Source organism: Ostrinia furnacalis, unplaced genomic scaffold (genome assembly GCF_004193835.3).
Source record: "Ostrinia furnacalis isolate ACB-3 unplaced genomic scaffold, ASM419383v2 OfSCF2311, whole genome shotgun sequence".
In the NCBI taxonomy this organism is placed as follows: Eukaryota; Metazoa; Arthropoda; class Insecta; order Lepidoptera; family Crambidae; genus Ostrinia; species Ostrinia furnacalis.
In genome coordinates this window covers 473,171-488,781 of record NW_021132550.1, presented here as the reverse complement: position 1 = coordinate 488,781, position 15,611 = coordinate 473,171, and the positions used below count along the sequence as shown (strand labels likewise).

At 36.4% G+C, this 15,611-nt stretch overlaps 1 long non-coding RNA gene across 1 annotated transcript; it reads left to right on the top strand.

Annotated features, from left to right (window-relative positions):
• Positions 1 to 13,001: 13,001 nt before the first annotated feature.
• On the top strand, positions 13,002 to 14,071 carry LOC114355054 (uncharacterized). The gene is made up of 2 exons (XR_003656083.1): positions 13,002 to 13,083; positions 13,367 to 14,071. It is a non-coding gene; the product is annotated as an uncharacterized LOC114355054 (long non-coding RNA).
• The last annotated feature ends 1,540 nt before the right edge of the window (positions 14,072 to 15,611 follow it).

Here is a 15,611-nt window from a genome sequence, read left to right as displayed (position 1 = left end):
GCTCATTATTAGAACCTACAGCCACAAAGGGGTAATGAACATCGTATAAAGAGAGTGGACAACAATTACCCGTTTTAATTGGCAATACCGGTGAAACCACGGAGCGGACGACCGATACACGTAATACTTGTACTACATAAACATGAAATTGACCAACGCCCGTATTCATAAATATTACTATGAGGTCTCACAGTGCGCGTGGACGCACAGGGGCACGCAGAATCACAGAGCTCTATTCAACGCTGTGCGTTCAATTTGCTGGATCACTTAAGCAAGTATCGTTTGTGAATACGGGCGCAAGTCACAGTTGAAACGAATTGGGGAATTCTACGTAAAAATCTATTGTAGTTAGGGAGTTATTGTATATCTCTATTTATATCCCGTAGAAAAGGATATTTCATTTCTAAGCACATAGTTTCAGAAAATATAACGAACAATACTATATTTCACACTAAAATTACACACAGACAGAATATGAAAAGGTAACAAAACCAAAAAAAAGCGTACCTACCGTGTTAAAAATCGCGTATCTATTCGTACAAAGCTAAAAATCCTCGCAAACACTGCCAAAAGAGATTCCTGACATAATATTTCAGCCTAAAACAACCACTGTTTGCCGCCAAATAAAACCGAGCTTAAATTTCACAGTCTGCCATTTTTTCTAAATGAAAAAATGCAGTTTAAACCGGTAAAAAGCGGAAAAAACTGGTTATCGACTGAACACAGCCGCCCGTTTTACAGCTGAGTGTGATTTGTGAACCACATTTCTCATTTTTGACCTTTCAGCCATGAAAAAAGTCGTTTGAAAGTTTTCAGTTTCACAATGAGACTTTGAAACTGAAAGGTGATTTGGAAAACCATTTAAGTTTTAATTGATTTACGTATTGACGAAAGTTTTGCAAATGGAAGTTTACCAATTGGCTCAAATGGAAATTTTCAGTAAAAGATTAGGTTACTAAAGCTCTTCTGCGGAAACAATGAAACTTGAATTATTTTCTTGGTTTTAAAGCCAAGTTACTTTACATAAATATTACAAATTTCTTAAGCATTAAATTACTCAGTAATCGACCTAGTTAAAACATGCTCTTGAATTTTTTTTTCTGTATAGAATAACGAACGCACTTTTCATTTTAATGATTTTAAATTAACACAAGTACATAGGTCCTATCGTTTTATAACTCAGCAGTTATCATTTGACAGATAAAAATTCCAAGTAAATATAATCTAAGTTGGTCATAAATTAAAGTTAAGCTGTTGCGCGATAAATCAAAAGTTAAATGAAGCGACTTGGAAACTTTTAATTAATACGCAGTGGCAGAGGCGCAAGTTGTTAATCTGTGTACAGTCTGCAACATATTTTTCTACATTTTTGTTGAAAAATCACCCCTATTTAGGGGATATATTGGGAACTAAAGTCTAACTAAAGTCGCTGACGTAGCCCGATGGATTAGCAAGCTGAAGTGATAATGGTCAGGGTACATAGTACGCAGAACTGACGGCCGATGGGGCAGCAAGGTACTGGAGTGGAGGCCGTGTACCGGAAAACGCAGCGTTAGACGTTCACCCACAAGGTAGACCGACGACATCATAAAGGTAGCTAGACGCAGGCCGCTACCAACCGGGCAACATGGAAAGCATTGGGAGAGGCCTATGTTCAGCAGTAGACATCCTATGGCTGAGATGATGAAGATGATGATGAGGTATATTGGACCGGCAACTAAATTGGACGTCTCTCACATTTCCTACGTAGAGTATTTTCTCTTTGTAATGGCAACTTAACTGAATAGTTACTAAGCAGCTACGCTATAATTTTTTTGCCGTGACAGTTAATTTAACGCTAAGTGTTACGATTACAGATCGAATACTGTACGTAATAAAATAAGAGTTGTCCAATTTAGTTTCCAGTCCAACGTACACCATGTCCACTACATCAGATACCATAGTGTAAAATCTTGATATCCTCTGTACATTCTCTGTATATTTGAAAGTGCTTAAGAGTAGGCGCACGCCGTTGATTTTTAGTTGGCCGATAGTTGTGCCCGATTTTAAATTGTATGAAGAATCGGCCAAATCGAATCGGCGTAGTGTGCGCACTCCCATACATGCCCATACTGATCAACTGCCCGACTAAACTATCGGCCGACGAAAAATCAACGGTGTGCGCCTACTCTGAATGTTTTTAGAATTCAGTTCAGTTTATTATATCACAATACTACACATTGAGAATACTCTTGTATCATAAATTATATCCCTGATCCCTTCACTCAACCATTAGGGTTGTTACATACAACCTTTGACAAAAAGGAGGCAAAAGATGACACCTGTCTGTCTAGCCGTCTGTTAAAGGGAATTCTCTCAGACTGTATACCTGCGAAATGGACTGAAGTTTTGTCATAGTAATGTATTATTTTGGGGACCCAAAGGTCCTCCAAAATGTATTGTTTAAGGATTTTTTTGTAGGGGTTTTACAGCTTTATGGGACGACTTAAGAGCCCCGTATGGTACCTGTTTCTTTCATATTTCTCACATCATTGCATTTCAGGTTAATTAAGCAATTTGTATCTCAGTTTAGTTATGAGTATGTTAGAGTTTCACATAGGTTAAATTGAAATGATAAGACTTTTAAAGTTAGGGCCCATGGTCCATTTTCGAAGCATTCAAAGAAAGAAGAACTTTTTATTTGACACCGATAAAAATACGGTACCAAAATGGTATTCGCTCAGTATCTTGACTTTTATCTTACGAGCTTTAACTGCGTGTGATTTGGTTAGTTAATGGGTTAATTTGACATAGTTTAAAATAGAAAAAGAGGTTACTAGGCTATCAGGTATACGATGACACAGTAGTGAAAACCGGTAATGAACCGGACGTGTCGATGCCTGGATGTCAGGCGGCGGGACAGGAAATAAAAGTTCATTGGATTAACGTCAGCTGGACTGTACTGGTGATGTGAATATCGTTTATTATACGGACCTCATTAAGAATACTGTAGATGAAGAAGAATGAGCCCATTTACTAGCATAATCTGTGAAGACAAGCCTAACGTTACCAATTTAGAAATAGCATGCATGTAGTCGAAATAGATTCTGTATTTTTTGTTATATAATAATATGAAAATATAAAAATCTAATCAAATAAAGCTGTAACTGCCTCATAGTGACTGAGTTTCTTGCGCTGCTTCTTCTCAGCACTGGCCCATTTATTGTCCCGAAGCAGTGGTAGGGTTAATACTGGTACGTGTAAAAGTGCTTCTTAAAGGCCTATTTTCAAAAATAAATGAGTTCTATAACAGAGTTTATTATGAGTTTTTCAGTATCTACATCTTCACTTTACAATCAAACATCGTCAAGCTCCAGTCATTGGGTAGTTTTAAATGGAAAGTTTTAAAAATTATTACAATTTGTAGATTTCGATGTGCTCTTTCCGAATTTCAACTTTGCGACCTCATAAGGTTTTCGCGCGCGCTGCCATATTGGAAAAATTACGCTTATACCAAAGTTTAGATAATATCTCCTTTCCTATATTTTCAGCGTCCCAAAGCTTTTTTTTTATAGTACAAACAACAGCTATCAAGTTGAATTTTGTTCAACCTAATATTGCAACTAAAGTGTAGTCTGATGACGGTACTTTAATAAAACGTCCCCTAGAGTGCAACCAGACAACTTGCTCGATGCTTAAATTTATACAGGGTGGAAACGATAAGTGTTTTAATCAATTATTTCTAAACTATACAAGATATCGAAAAACTAGTTACTGATTCTGAAAGTGCTTCATGTGCTCTATCAAACGGTATCAATAATAGGTTATAGGTAATAGAATAACCTGGATCGATCCGAAAATTCAATGTTTCCAGCTTCCACCCTGTATAAGTAGGTACTCGTATATGACACGTGTATGTATGTTTAGCGACAAATCCCCGATGAGTGCTGACAAGTTAATTCTTCTGTCACATGGTTAACATTTGCCGAGACCACCGAACGTGTTAATCCGTTCAAGCTGAAACCAATTGACAAGAAATCGAGCTTTGGATTAAATTATTGTGTATTTCATGGGAATGTCGAATTTTAACCGATTTATACAGAACCAAATGTATATTTTGATTACCAATGGAACGAAATCGTTTTGTATTTTAGTTAAAATCTTCCATCCAAATCAAAGTCAATGAAGGAGTTGAAATCCTTACCAACACAATACTGTCGAATTTTCATTAACCTTTTTATTACTGTCGAATTTTAAACGTACGATTCCAGATTTATTTTTGAGTATCATGAATTTTTTAGATATTTAAGAAGACCACTTTCTATGATATCAATTACATTCTAAGTTAATGTGGTGGTTAACCACTGGTGATAATTAAAATTTTCTTTTCTCACTTTTCAACAACAATGTAGACAACAAATTGCCACTTTTAAGTCTTTTAACCCTTTCCTCGGAAGATTTAAAAAGCCCCATCAAAGTTAACGATGTTACTTAAAAAGGCATTTTGCAATTAAGTGGGAACCCAAAGTCCAAGTCACGCCAAATGGCGTATAAGTACTTATAATACGGAAATATTTTATTTCCGAAGCCCGACTAATCGATTGCTGACCGTATGCCGCTGGCAAAATTAATTTCCGTCAGAACGCCGAGGGTCTGAGACTTGCAAATCTGATCTAATTTTTATTTCCAATTTCTGCAAGCAGCCGACCGAGTATTTTTAGCGAGTCAGCCGCATTTTGAGCGAGCGTGGCTGATTTATTGTTGAAGATTTGTTCTGGGATAACGAAGTTTTGGCAAATGAGTTCCGTATCAATTTTTCAAGGAAACGTGTATGGTAATTTTCAGCGTGAAGTGTTCAGTCATTAAAAAATGTATATTAAATAGGACTTTAAGTTTACCCGAATCCAAAATATTTTCGAAAATCTTTAAATGATTTTCTCATTTTTATGAACGAAAACCGACTCCTCGAACTTCGACAAATATTTGAAACAAGAAATTGTTGAAATGGATCAACAGTTCTTGAATTATAAGAATAAGAACCATGTTAAGCATGGCACAGTCATTTTAAAAAAATATGAGAACTAGATAATGAGAAAGTTTATTATAATCGTAGTAAGCATACATAGACCACACAGCTTTATCACCTATCTACAATCTAGTTTTTCATTGTTCTATTATCTCTTATTATTTTTTTGTTATTGTGTTTTAAGGTAAACTAAGGCCAAGTTGTCCATCGGCCCGGAATGTTACTCTTAAGCGTTTGTCACGATGCCGTGTTTCGCATTCATGCCAAGGGGAGGGGAAGTGACCTAATTTTTGTCCCCACCCTTATGGCCCTTCTTTGTACAATTCCGTTTGCTACTTTAGGAACAAGATTAGCATTTAGAGACGTTTGAAATTCTGTTTGGCGAGAAAATAATTTCCTTACGAATCGATGTAGGCCTTGTATTCTGAAGAAGAAGAAACGTCATAAAAAAGTACCTACTATGTACGAATTATTATTTTTCTTCCCATTAACGACAAATTTTAATATCCTTAGTTAATCAGCATTTTTATACAGCACAGAGCAGTTATGACTGCCATCACATCTTATAAGTGAGATGCAGTCTAGGAAGAGTCCCGAATTATAATGCTCGAGAAATAAATGCCTGCCTAGGTAACCAATTACTACTTACTGGTAGCAAGACACAAATGCAAGTACAGAAATTTGTTAATAATCAGTATTTAATAATTATGATGACTTATTAAATACTGCTTATTAACAAAACCACAAAAACCTTTACATTTGCGTTTTGCATGAACATTTTTTAATCCCGACATACCCTCATATCTTTCGTAACAGCCCTTCAATAACCCCAGAACGTATGGCTTTATCCCGCGTAAACAAAATGGGGCAATATCCCGCGAACGAGCGATTTATCTGCGTCGGCACGATAAGATTGAAAAGCTGAAAAGGGACTTCTTTTCAGGTCGATAACGTTTAAATTAAAACGGCAGAAGTTTGTTTTGGAAGATGTATGTGTTTTGTTTGCTATTGTTTCTTGTATCGTAATTTATTATGGCCAGTAATTAACAGATTGGTATGACAGTGGTCAATTGATAAGAGTTATGCTCTAGAATTCGATATACATAATGTAAAATCCTAGTGAATTACTTATTGCCAGTCTGGTTTGGTCGAGAGAAATATGATTTCGTCTTCCATTCGTCGGTAAACACAAAAAGCTATTGAGTTTTTTTTAATGCATAACAAGGCAGTTATTTGACCACAATCGCACCTGATGTTAAGTGGGATGCAGTCTAGGATGATATCTGCCCTGTAAGTGAAAAAAAAAAGGCCGGGATTATAGTCTTCGGGAAAGACAGCAGCAGGCAGCGAAGTACAAGTTTGTAACAAACGACTAGTTGCCAAGACGCACGGGTTTCTAATGTATTTCTATTAAGTACCTTCAAACACCCTGCAGTCTACAGAAGTTTGATCGGGCTGATAATCAGTATGAACATGATTGTATGGAAGTACGCACACCGGTTCCTCATTGCCATTAATTAATTAGATGCCGACCAAACTATCGGCATAATAACTGATCCCCTCAGTTCAGACGACATATTTCAAAGAAATAAAAGTAGAAATCAATAGTGTCGCGACTCTACATTGTCTGTTGTAGAACGAAATGTACGAAATCATCGTTCGTTCGTTCGTCTCAGCCGAAAGACGTCCACTGCTGAACAAATGTTTTCCACAATGAACGGTTCTACGCTGCCCGCATCCAGGTTCTTCCCGCGAAAACGCAACGAAATTAAATCCGCTTTTTCACCCCAAACAAGCCAAAAATCTAGCTAAACGTCTTTCACACTAAAGATGCCATTAAAGAACTAATAACATAAAATTCGTCGCAGTATTACCCAACGCCAATAAACTAACAAGGGCCGCTGCGCCCAGAAGGGGCGTGCACAATCAATACCATAATCAGTAGGTTGCGTCGTCTGATTTTATTAGACTAGCGTGTGCACGCGGCTTTACACGCGTTAATTGAAGCCACAATAGCCGATGAAAACAGTGAAGGGACTCGATATCCGAGGAACGCGGGTTCGAACCCCGCCGCTCGACTGTTGTGGTGAGCCCACTCGTAACACAAGCTTACCGCGAGGGGTTAACGGAACTATTAGTAATTCGTGCAATACAAACAAACTTAATATTCTTTTAAAAAAGTCGTACTTAACGGCTAACAACAACACGGGACTATTACTACCTCTCGTTTCCACCGCTGCAACCCCTGTATAGCCAGAGTCTACAGAAAACCAAACCAATGAAGGTCATGTTTATCCCGGAAGAAAGTTACACTGTCATTAGACCCGCATCGAAATTAATCAGAAGAACATAGGAGTTCGAAATTATGGATGTTCTTCTCTTCTCAAAGCGGATGACATGACCAATATTTGAAGATATAGAAGGATTTCTGACCGACTCTTTTTTGCTATCCCGTGTATTTTGCGTAAAACCACAACAGAGAATATAGACAGAAGCTCAAAGTTGCACAGAGTGCTATGGAGAGGCCTATGCTCGGTGTTTCTTTACGAGATAGAATCAGAAATGAGAAGATCCGTAAACAAACTAAAGTCGCTGACATAGCCCGACGGATTAGCAAGCTGAAGTGGCAATGGGCAGGGCACATAGTACGCAGAATTGACGGCCGATGCAATGAGGCAGCAAGGTTCTGGAGTGTAGCCGCGTACCGGAAAACGCAACGTGGGACGTCCACCCACAAGGTGGACCGACGACATCATAAAGGTAGCAGGAAGGCGATGGACGCAGGCCGCTACCAACCGGGCAACATGGAAAGCATTGGGAGAGGCCTATGTTCAGCAGTAGACATCCTATGGCTGAGATGAAGATGATGAACAACAACAGAGAAATGGGGTTACTTTCGCATGTACTATATTAAAGGTATTCTTGCCATGTATAAATCATATATTTTACATTCAAAATGTACCCAATCCAACCGCATTGCAACATTCCTAATTGCAAATTAACACGCAATCTTTCAACAAATACAGCTAACTATACTTTACAACAACTACTCAACATCGAACTAACTACAACAACGAAACCTTGGAATCGACTTAATAATGAAACCAACTTAATAATTTCAGAAACTTATGTCCTAAGAGGCTTAAACTGCAGTCCATATGCTCTAGTTCTTTAAAAGTTTGCGAGTTAGCTTTTGCACGTGGCTTCACTCGGGTGATCACATAATAATCGCTTCTGCATCTTCAGGGAAGAGTCCTTTACAAAATGTAGCCTGTTTTACTCCAGAATAGTAGAAACTTTTGAAGCTAAAAGTTTCTGTTACAAATGACATAAAAATCTATTAGTGCAGACTTTCAGTTCAGTTAGGAGTAATACTAAAGTTTCCAATGTCCATTAATTTTAATTTTAAAATTTTATTGCAGCCTCAAGAAACTTAGGCTGATTTGCACCTAAGTTGACCGTAACTATGTATGACGTTATCCGATGTTTTTTGTATCGAATTTGACAGATTTTTGGCGTTTGTCAAAGTTAAAGTAAGATGGTGCAACCTTGCCTTAATGTTTACTACCTATGTACCTACTCGTAGTTACTGACTTAAAACGTTTGAAATTGGTGTTTATCTATTATTTATTTTCTTATTATTCCGCTACCAACCGCTTTCCGCTGCTCCGTTGAATGGACGTACGAGTGATATTGTCGGTGTTGACGGTAGTCAGCAAAAATGTTCACAGTTTGTTTTTTTGTTTCTGTATTAGTTAAGGTACATACAAGTGTAAATGTTAATGTATGTTTTAAATTCAATAAATTATTTGTATTTGTATTTGTATTATTTTTATGGGATACTTAGCTTCTGATCACCTGAGTCGATCTACAAAATATAACCAACTCATATAAACTGTTTCAAAATAACTTAAACTTAATTTACAATAAGTTGCACAAATACGTACCTATTTCTTTCCCGTCTAAAATTTATATTTCTAGAGAATTTGAGCTCTGAGTCAACTAATGGCACCTGTCAAGTGCCCAATACTTTTGACTGGCTCTCTACTTTACCAGAATATATTACATCCAGAAATTGCTTATAAAGAATTCGTTTTAAATCCTGCCAGGAGTGAAAAACCATGTAAAATAAATCCTTCTCCTATCCCACCTGTCACCCTTTACGAGTATAATCTGCAAAATCGGCTTTATAGTAAATAGGATAGAGATGGTATCGGCCTCACGCTGAACTGGCTTCATTAATCAGTGCGCGGCCTTTGGGCCTCAGGGTTGCTGCAGTATAACATTACTTCACAAGTAGGAAAATAAATTATTATTGCCGTTGACTAAGTATGCCTCTTCTAATATTACGAGACAAGCTTAACATCAAGGCGTGCGTAAACTTAGGCTAGGTTACTTTTTTTCAACTTTGACAAACGTCAAAATCTGTCAAACTCAATACAAAACACCGGTTATCGTTAAAGTTATGGTCAAAGTTAGGTGGTGCAACTCAGCCAAATGAAATCCACACATAAATACTGAAACTATTCTATATGAGTGCGAGACAGACGGCTGAGAGTGAGAAAGTATATCGTTTAAAATGTCAAAATTATTGTATGTCTTGTTATGTTACAAAAAAAAATTAACATTTTGTCTCACGGCTCATTCATCACACAGATCATACTATGATCTGAGGCTCAAACTATAGTAAGAATGTTTTTATCGTCTAGTTTTTCGGGAGTAAAATAAAGAAAAACAAGTATGTTTTAAGGTCTGAAATTCATTTCAGTTTCTAAGACAAGGACAATTTATTTAACAAGAATCTCAGCACAATGATAGATAGACCTCCATCAATATCAACGTCACAGCCCTGGCTCACCTGGGACGCGACAACACTCCTTGCGGACAAGTTGAGAAATTCCGATGGAACCTGCGAGTTCTCGCCATCGGATTGGAACGCCATTTTTAATTGAATAAGCTGCCAGTTTGAAGGATTTATTTTTAAATGGAGTTGTTTTAAAAATTAAAAAGAAGTTTCTAACAACTCAGATAATCCGCGAGAGCTCGTGCAGTTCAGAGCATAGAGTTAGTAGTCGTTCGACTTCTAGTACTTGATTATCCATAACTAACTACGTAATAATTATTATGGTAAAGCTGAATAGACAATAGACCATAGCCCAGTGTAGACTGCTTCAGAGGAAAGTATTTTATTTGAACTTCGCGTAAAGTATTGTATTAATACTTTAGCTGTAAGATTTTTAAGTGACCAACCAATTACTTACCAAAAGGTACTCACAGTAACAAGCGTTAAAAACGGCACTGTGACCCAATTTATTTAGATTAGACGATGCACGATGTTGATAAAATCGTACTAATAAATCGTTTTCAATTGTAATTCAACACGCGAGTTTGAGCGCGTGTTTTGATACATTCGTGGCCAATAATGGCGGAATTGACACGAACAGTCGACAATTGTTTATTAAATGGGTAATAAAGTGGAAAACACTTTTAATTGAATGCCAGAATGTAATTGAATCGTACTGGCGTTTTAAAAGCACATCAACGTGTACAAATGCTTACGCAACGCGACGTCCACCCACAAGGTAGACCGACGACATCATAAAGGTAGCAGGGAAGCGCTGGACGCAGGCCGCTACCAATCGATCAACATGGAAAGCATTGGGGGAGGCCTATGTTCAGCAGTGAATGTCCTATCAATAGCTGAAATGATGACACTCAGTGAAAGTCAAACCACTAATATACAAAGTGTGGCGTGGATTGGTCTACAGGGTGTTTGGTAAATGGGTATATGAGCCGACACTAACCCATGTTAACATGGTCATATAAATGGTATGGTGAAGTCAGAAAATTGATATCTTCATTTTAATTATTTTATTTTTCATACAAATCGGATTTTATAAAAAATATTTTGTATAAAAATTTTAAAAATTAAAATGATGATATCAAATTTCTGACTTCACCATACCATTTATATGCCCATGTTAACATGGGCTAGTGTCGGCTCCCATTTACCTAACATCCTGTATATATTAAGACTAGTTGTGTGTGAATAACAAGTAGGTGCTTATCTTTGAAAGTTTTCAAAATCTCATATTATTGTTGTTTCTCAATTTCGTTGTTTGAAAGCAAGCAATACCTACTACCATATACAAGATATGTATAATTATTTTTTACAAAATTAATTTTTCAGCTCTACAGCAGTCTCTTTCTTTACTCGCATATCACATTCAAACAAATAACAAGCAAAAACCACTGCATGACTTGAAATAAAGTTTCATGAAAGCCTCAACGTTAACTTAAAACAGTTTTAAAAACGAACCTTTCCACGTGAAAGTCACTTGAGTTTTTAAAAACTTTTTGTGGGACTTTTCGAGTTTTTAAAAACTTTTTTTAGGACTCACTGCTTTCAATGTAGGTCCACGGATGTTAACACTTTATAACTTTCTGTAATGAACGAGTGGTTTTCGTGAAGTTATATTTTAAGCCTTAAAAATGAGTAAAATTTTGTGTAAAATTGAAACTGACGACGATGTTTAGTGTTTTGTTTTATTTTAAGCTTGATTTTTACAAGCTTATGGAAAGGTATACTAATAAAGTAGTTGTATTTAAATAAAATTAAGTAATTAATTACAAGTAACATAAATTGAAAGCCACCTTAGATAGTAAGAAAAGTTATCAGTAAAAGCTCGTATGCAAAGTAAACTGCGTTGATTCGTAGCACAGAAAGCTTCAGCCACAATAAAAATAGAGTAACAGTACCTCCATATTCCTCACCATACTTAGCGATACGTTGTAAGATATAGCTTAATGGACTATTTTTTTTAAATATAAAACTATATTCATTAATCGTACTCATCATAAAATGTCGGAAATATTCCTAGAGATGTAGGTGAACAAAATCAAAAATACATTAGGTAATTCCACATAATATTTTAAACTTTCATGTTACATCTATACTTATAATAAATCTGTAGAGAGGTCAATTCTGTACATGAAACATATTTTCAAAATAACTATCAGGGGGTGATTAGTGATCGATACTAATGCCAAAAATGCAATCAGTAAAATTTTTGTCTGTCTGTCTGTCTGTCTGTATGGTCCTTATAGAAACAAAAACTACTTGACGGATTTTAACGAAACTTGGTACAATTATTCTTCATACTTCTGGGCAGGTTATAGTATACTTAGGAATTCCCACAGGAACGGGAATTAGCGGGAAAATCCTTTTCTATGAAAAATCTAAACCGCTTAAATTAGACGCTTGAAATTTGGCATACAGGTACCTTAGTTAACTTAAAGCTTAGTTACAACAGGATATTGCAAAAGTCTCACGGGAACGGGAGTTAGCGGGAAAAAACATTTGTATGAAAAATCTAAACCGCGTAAGATAGATGAAGAGTGTAAAACGGGATCCACGCGTACGAAGTCACGGGGCGACCGCTAGTTTTAATAAATTCTCGCTAGTCACTAGTCCCGCGACTATGACTCGTGCAACCGATTTGAAACGAGAAGGTAAATACCTTTTTAACTTTTTTTTAAGTATTTATGGGTCAATCTTGAAAGCCAAAAAAAACACTGTCCGGGGGAAAAAACTACCCATAACGCTTAAATTTTAATGTAAGATATTTTTTTTCTGTTACTTTCATGTTTAAATTAAATGGGGCACAACAAAAACGGTGTTTATTTTAGCTTAAAACATCTGAAAAAAATCTTCGAAGCCTTGATATTTGATTCCCCTGGGCTGTCCCTTTGTAATTTTTTGAACAAACCATTAATAATTTACCTATCTATAGTGATAAATTTAATTTTTTTTGTAATTTAAGAGTTAAAGGGTGAGTTGTTTAATGATTTAATAAATACACAAAGTCTGTGCCAGTCACTCTTTTTTATTTAAAAAATAGTTTGTGTTTGTCCGAGCGCAACGATTGATTCCCTTGGCGCGTCACTAAATGCCACCTGCCTTGCTATTATAAATGTCTACGGTGAAGGCGTGCACATCAGCAAGTGGCTTTAGTCGCGCTCTGAACATCACGAGGAGAGGTCGCACGTCTTGACGTTTCCAAGCCGGATTTACGAAGGTAAGAATGTGATTCCCCTGGCTTTGTTTCACTAGGTCATTGATTACCTTGGCCACTATAAAAAATCTTTTTTGATGATTAAGAATTTCTTTACTAGGATTAACAGTAGGGTATATAGGACTGTTAATTGTTTTTATAATAATCGTTGGCAAAAATCAATCCATTTAAACAAAATCGAAAGAATATTCACTTTTCTTGACTCCCCTGGCATTGATTCCCCTGGCAAAATACCAGGGGAATCAAAGCTTCCTTACATTATCATACTCTCATATTATGATTATAGGTTTACGTGATGGGTAAGCTTCACTAGGATTATGCAAGTAAGTACGGCGTGTAATCTGGAATTACTTGGAGAAAGGACACGGCAAAGGAGCTCCCGATGGCGTGGGCGAAGTATTGAAAAGAATAGCAGATCGCATCGTCGCTGAAGGCAATGACATTCCAAACATTGATGTCCTTATCAGCTATCTTAAAGATAAATGTCCGGGAGTTACGATAGCGGAGGTTCAAAAATCGTATGATGGAGAAGGATCTGTTAATTCCCTCTGATTTAAGAGAATTCCGGGGCACCATGGATGTTCATCAGGTGATATGGATCAATAAAACTCCCGAAGTCCTCGCCATGAGACGTCTTAGCTGTCATTTAGAAAAATGATCGGAAGAACCAATTCATTGTCCTCATGGTCAACATATAGATTTTTATAATATCAAAAGTTCAAATGTGCACAGCACTGGTACATCTGAAACCGCGAAATCAAACAAGACCGTAAAAGAAAATTACTTCGATAAACTTTCTACTTCGAACCCAAATTATGGGCTAGCTGCAACTGAAGTTCAGAGCATTCAATCGGATAATCATATTCCATCTGATGATAGCTTATGGATTAATGTGCCTTCAGTAAAATAAAATCTTAATTTCCGATTCTATGTGTAAAGTAGTAACGTCTGCTCTCTATGGCGGGGAAGAGTCGGATTCTACTGATGAATAATTTATTGTTTGTCCATTTGCAAATCATATCAATTTATTTTTTCAGGTTCATACGTTTTTGAGAAACTTCATCCCTGTTAGTTACATAATATAGCGTCATTGTTGCCGCATAAAAAGGTGTTGTACTTTTATGCATACAATACCGTCTACAATATTGACTTGTGTTAGAATTTGTTTACGTTAGAATAATTTGATAGTTTTTAGATATTTATGTTGATTTGTTACAGTTCATTGATAGTTCCTAGAGAGAGATATTGTTTTTTTTTTATAATACTACTTATAAGATTAATGATAATATAAAATGAAACCAAAAGTCTGATAAGTTTAATTAAAATAAACGATTATTCTATACAAAATGTTTTATTTTGATTCCCCTGGCATCTTATATTGATTCCCCTGGCACCAAAGTTTTAAAGTCATATATCTTTTTATCTAAATATGTGACAGTGATGCCTATTTGTGAAATATGTTTACAATGGTGTGATATTTAGCCTTTTGTTAGTAGAAGTTTAAACTCTTAAGTTTTAAAAAGTGCCAGGGGAATCAACCGAATACGCCCAATTTCAAGATTGACCCTTATTTGTTGCCAAATCCCGTAATAGTGAGAATATGTACATTATTTCCCGTTCACAAAACCTACTTTAACTTCAACCTCTACTGTGGCGCTACGCCAGCGCTATAATAACAGTAACAAATGGTTTAATCTTCTACAGTGCTACGACTACGAAGCTACGACCACGATCGTAGTATGGCAATACTCGTAAACAATAACTCGTAGTATGGAACTGTTCAAACTGCAGTTGTATGGTAATCGCCGATTTCTTCATGAATATTTGTGTTTTGGAGCCTTGTTCTTCTATGATTTGGAAAATGTTAGAGATTTTTGGTGCAGAATTCATTTATTTTTATAGCAACTGTGAATAAGAATATTGTACTAACTGGTAAAACCTAGCAACGAACAAATCTAATGAAGCGTAAATTTTAGTTTTTCCTACAAAATACATTTACGCTAGCCGTATGGTTCTGGCTGAGTAAAATACTGCATTCTTCCCGTGGATATCGTAAGAGGCGACTAAGGGAGGAATATACGTATGTAAGGCCTTCCAGACCGTTTGGCGAGCTTAGGGAGTTCAAATCCGCTATTTACCTCTGGTGAAAAAATTAGAGAGCACATCCTCCTGCAGTGGAGATGAAATGTCCTGAAGATTCTTATACTTTATTTATTTATTTTAAGGACAGCCAACAAAGCATACACCTTATCTAATATAACCTTAATACATCAAACATTCTGTGGTGTTGCCTTACTTAAAGGCTGTCACATACAATACTAAATTAAAAATAAATAGTACCTACGTAAGTAGTTAATTACTAATCAAAATAGTACATTTTAACTGTGCCATAAAAATAAGGTCAAAAAGTTCACAGTCACGAACATTCGCGTTATGACTAATTCATTTTAAACGTAAGCTTTGGGCGAGCTTTCACTGCCTGTTCGATGACCGCCCACGATAAGGCTGTATTGGAATAACTAACGCAATCA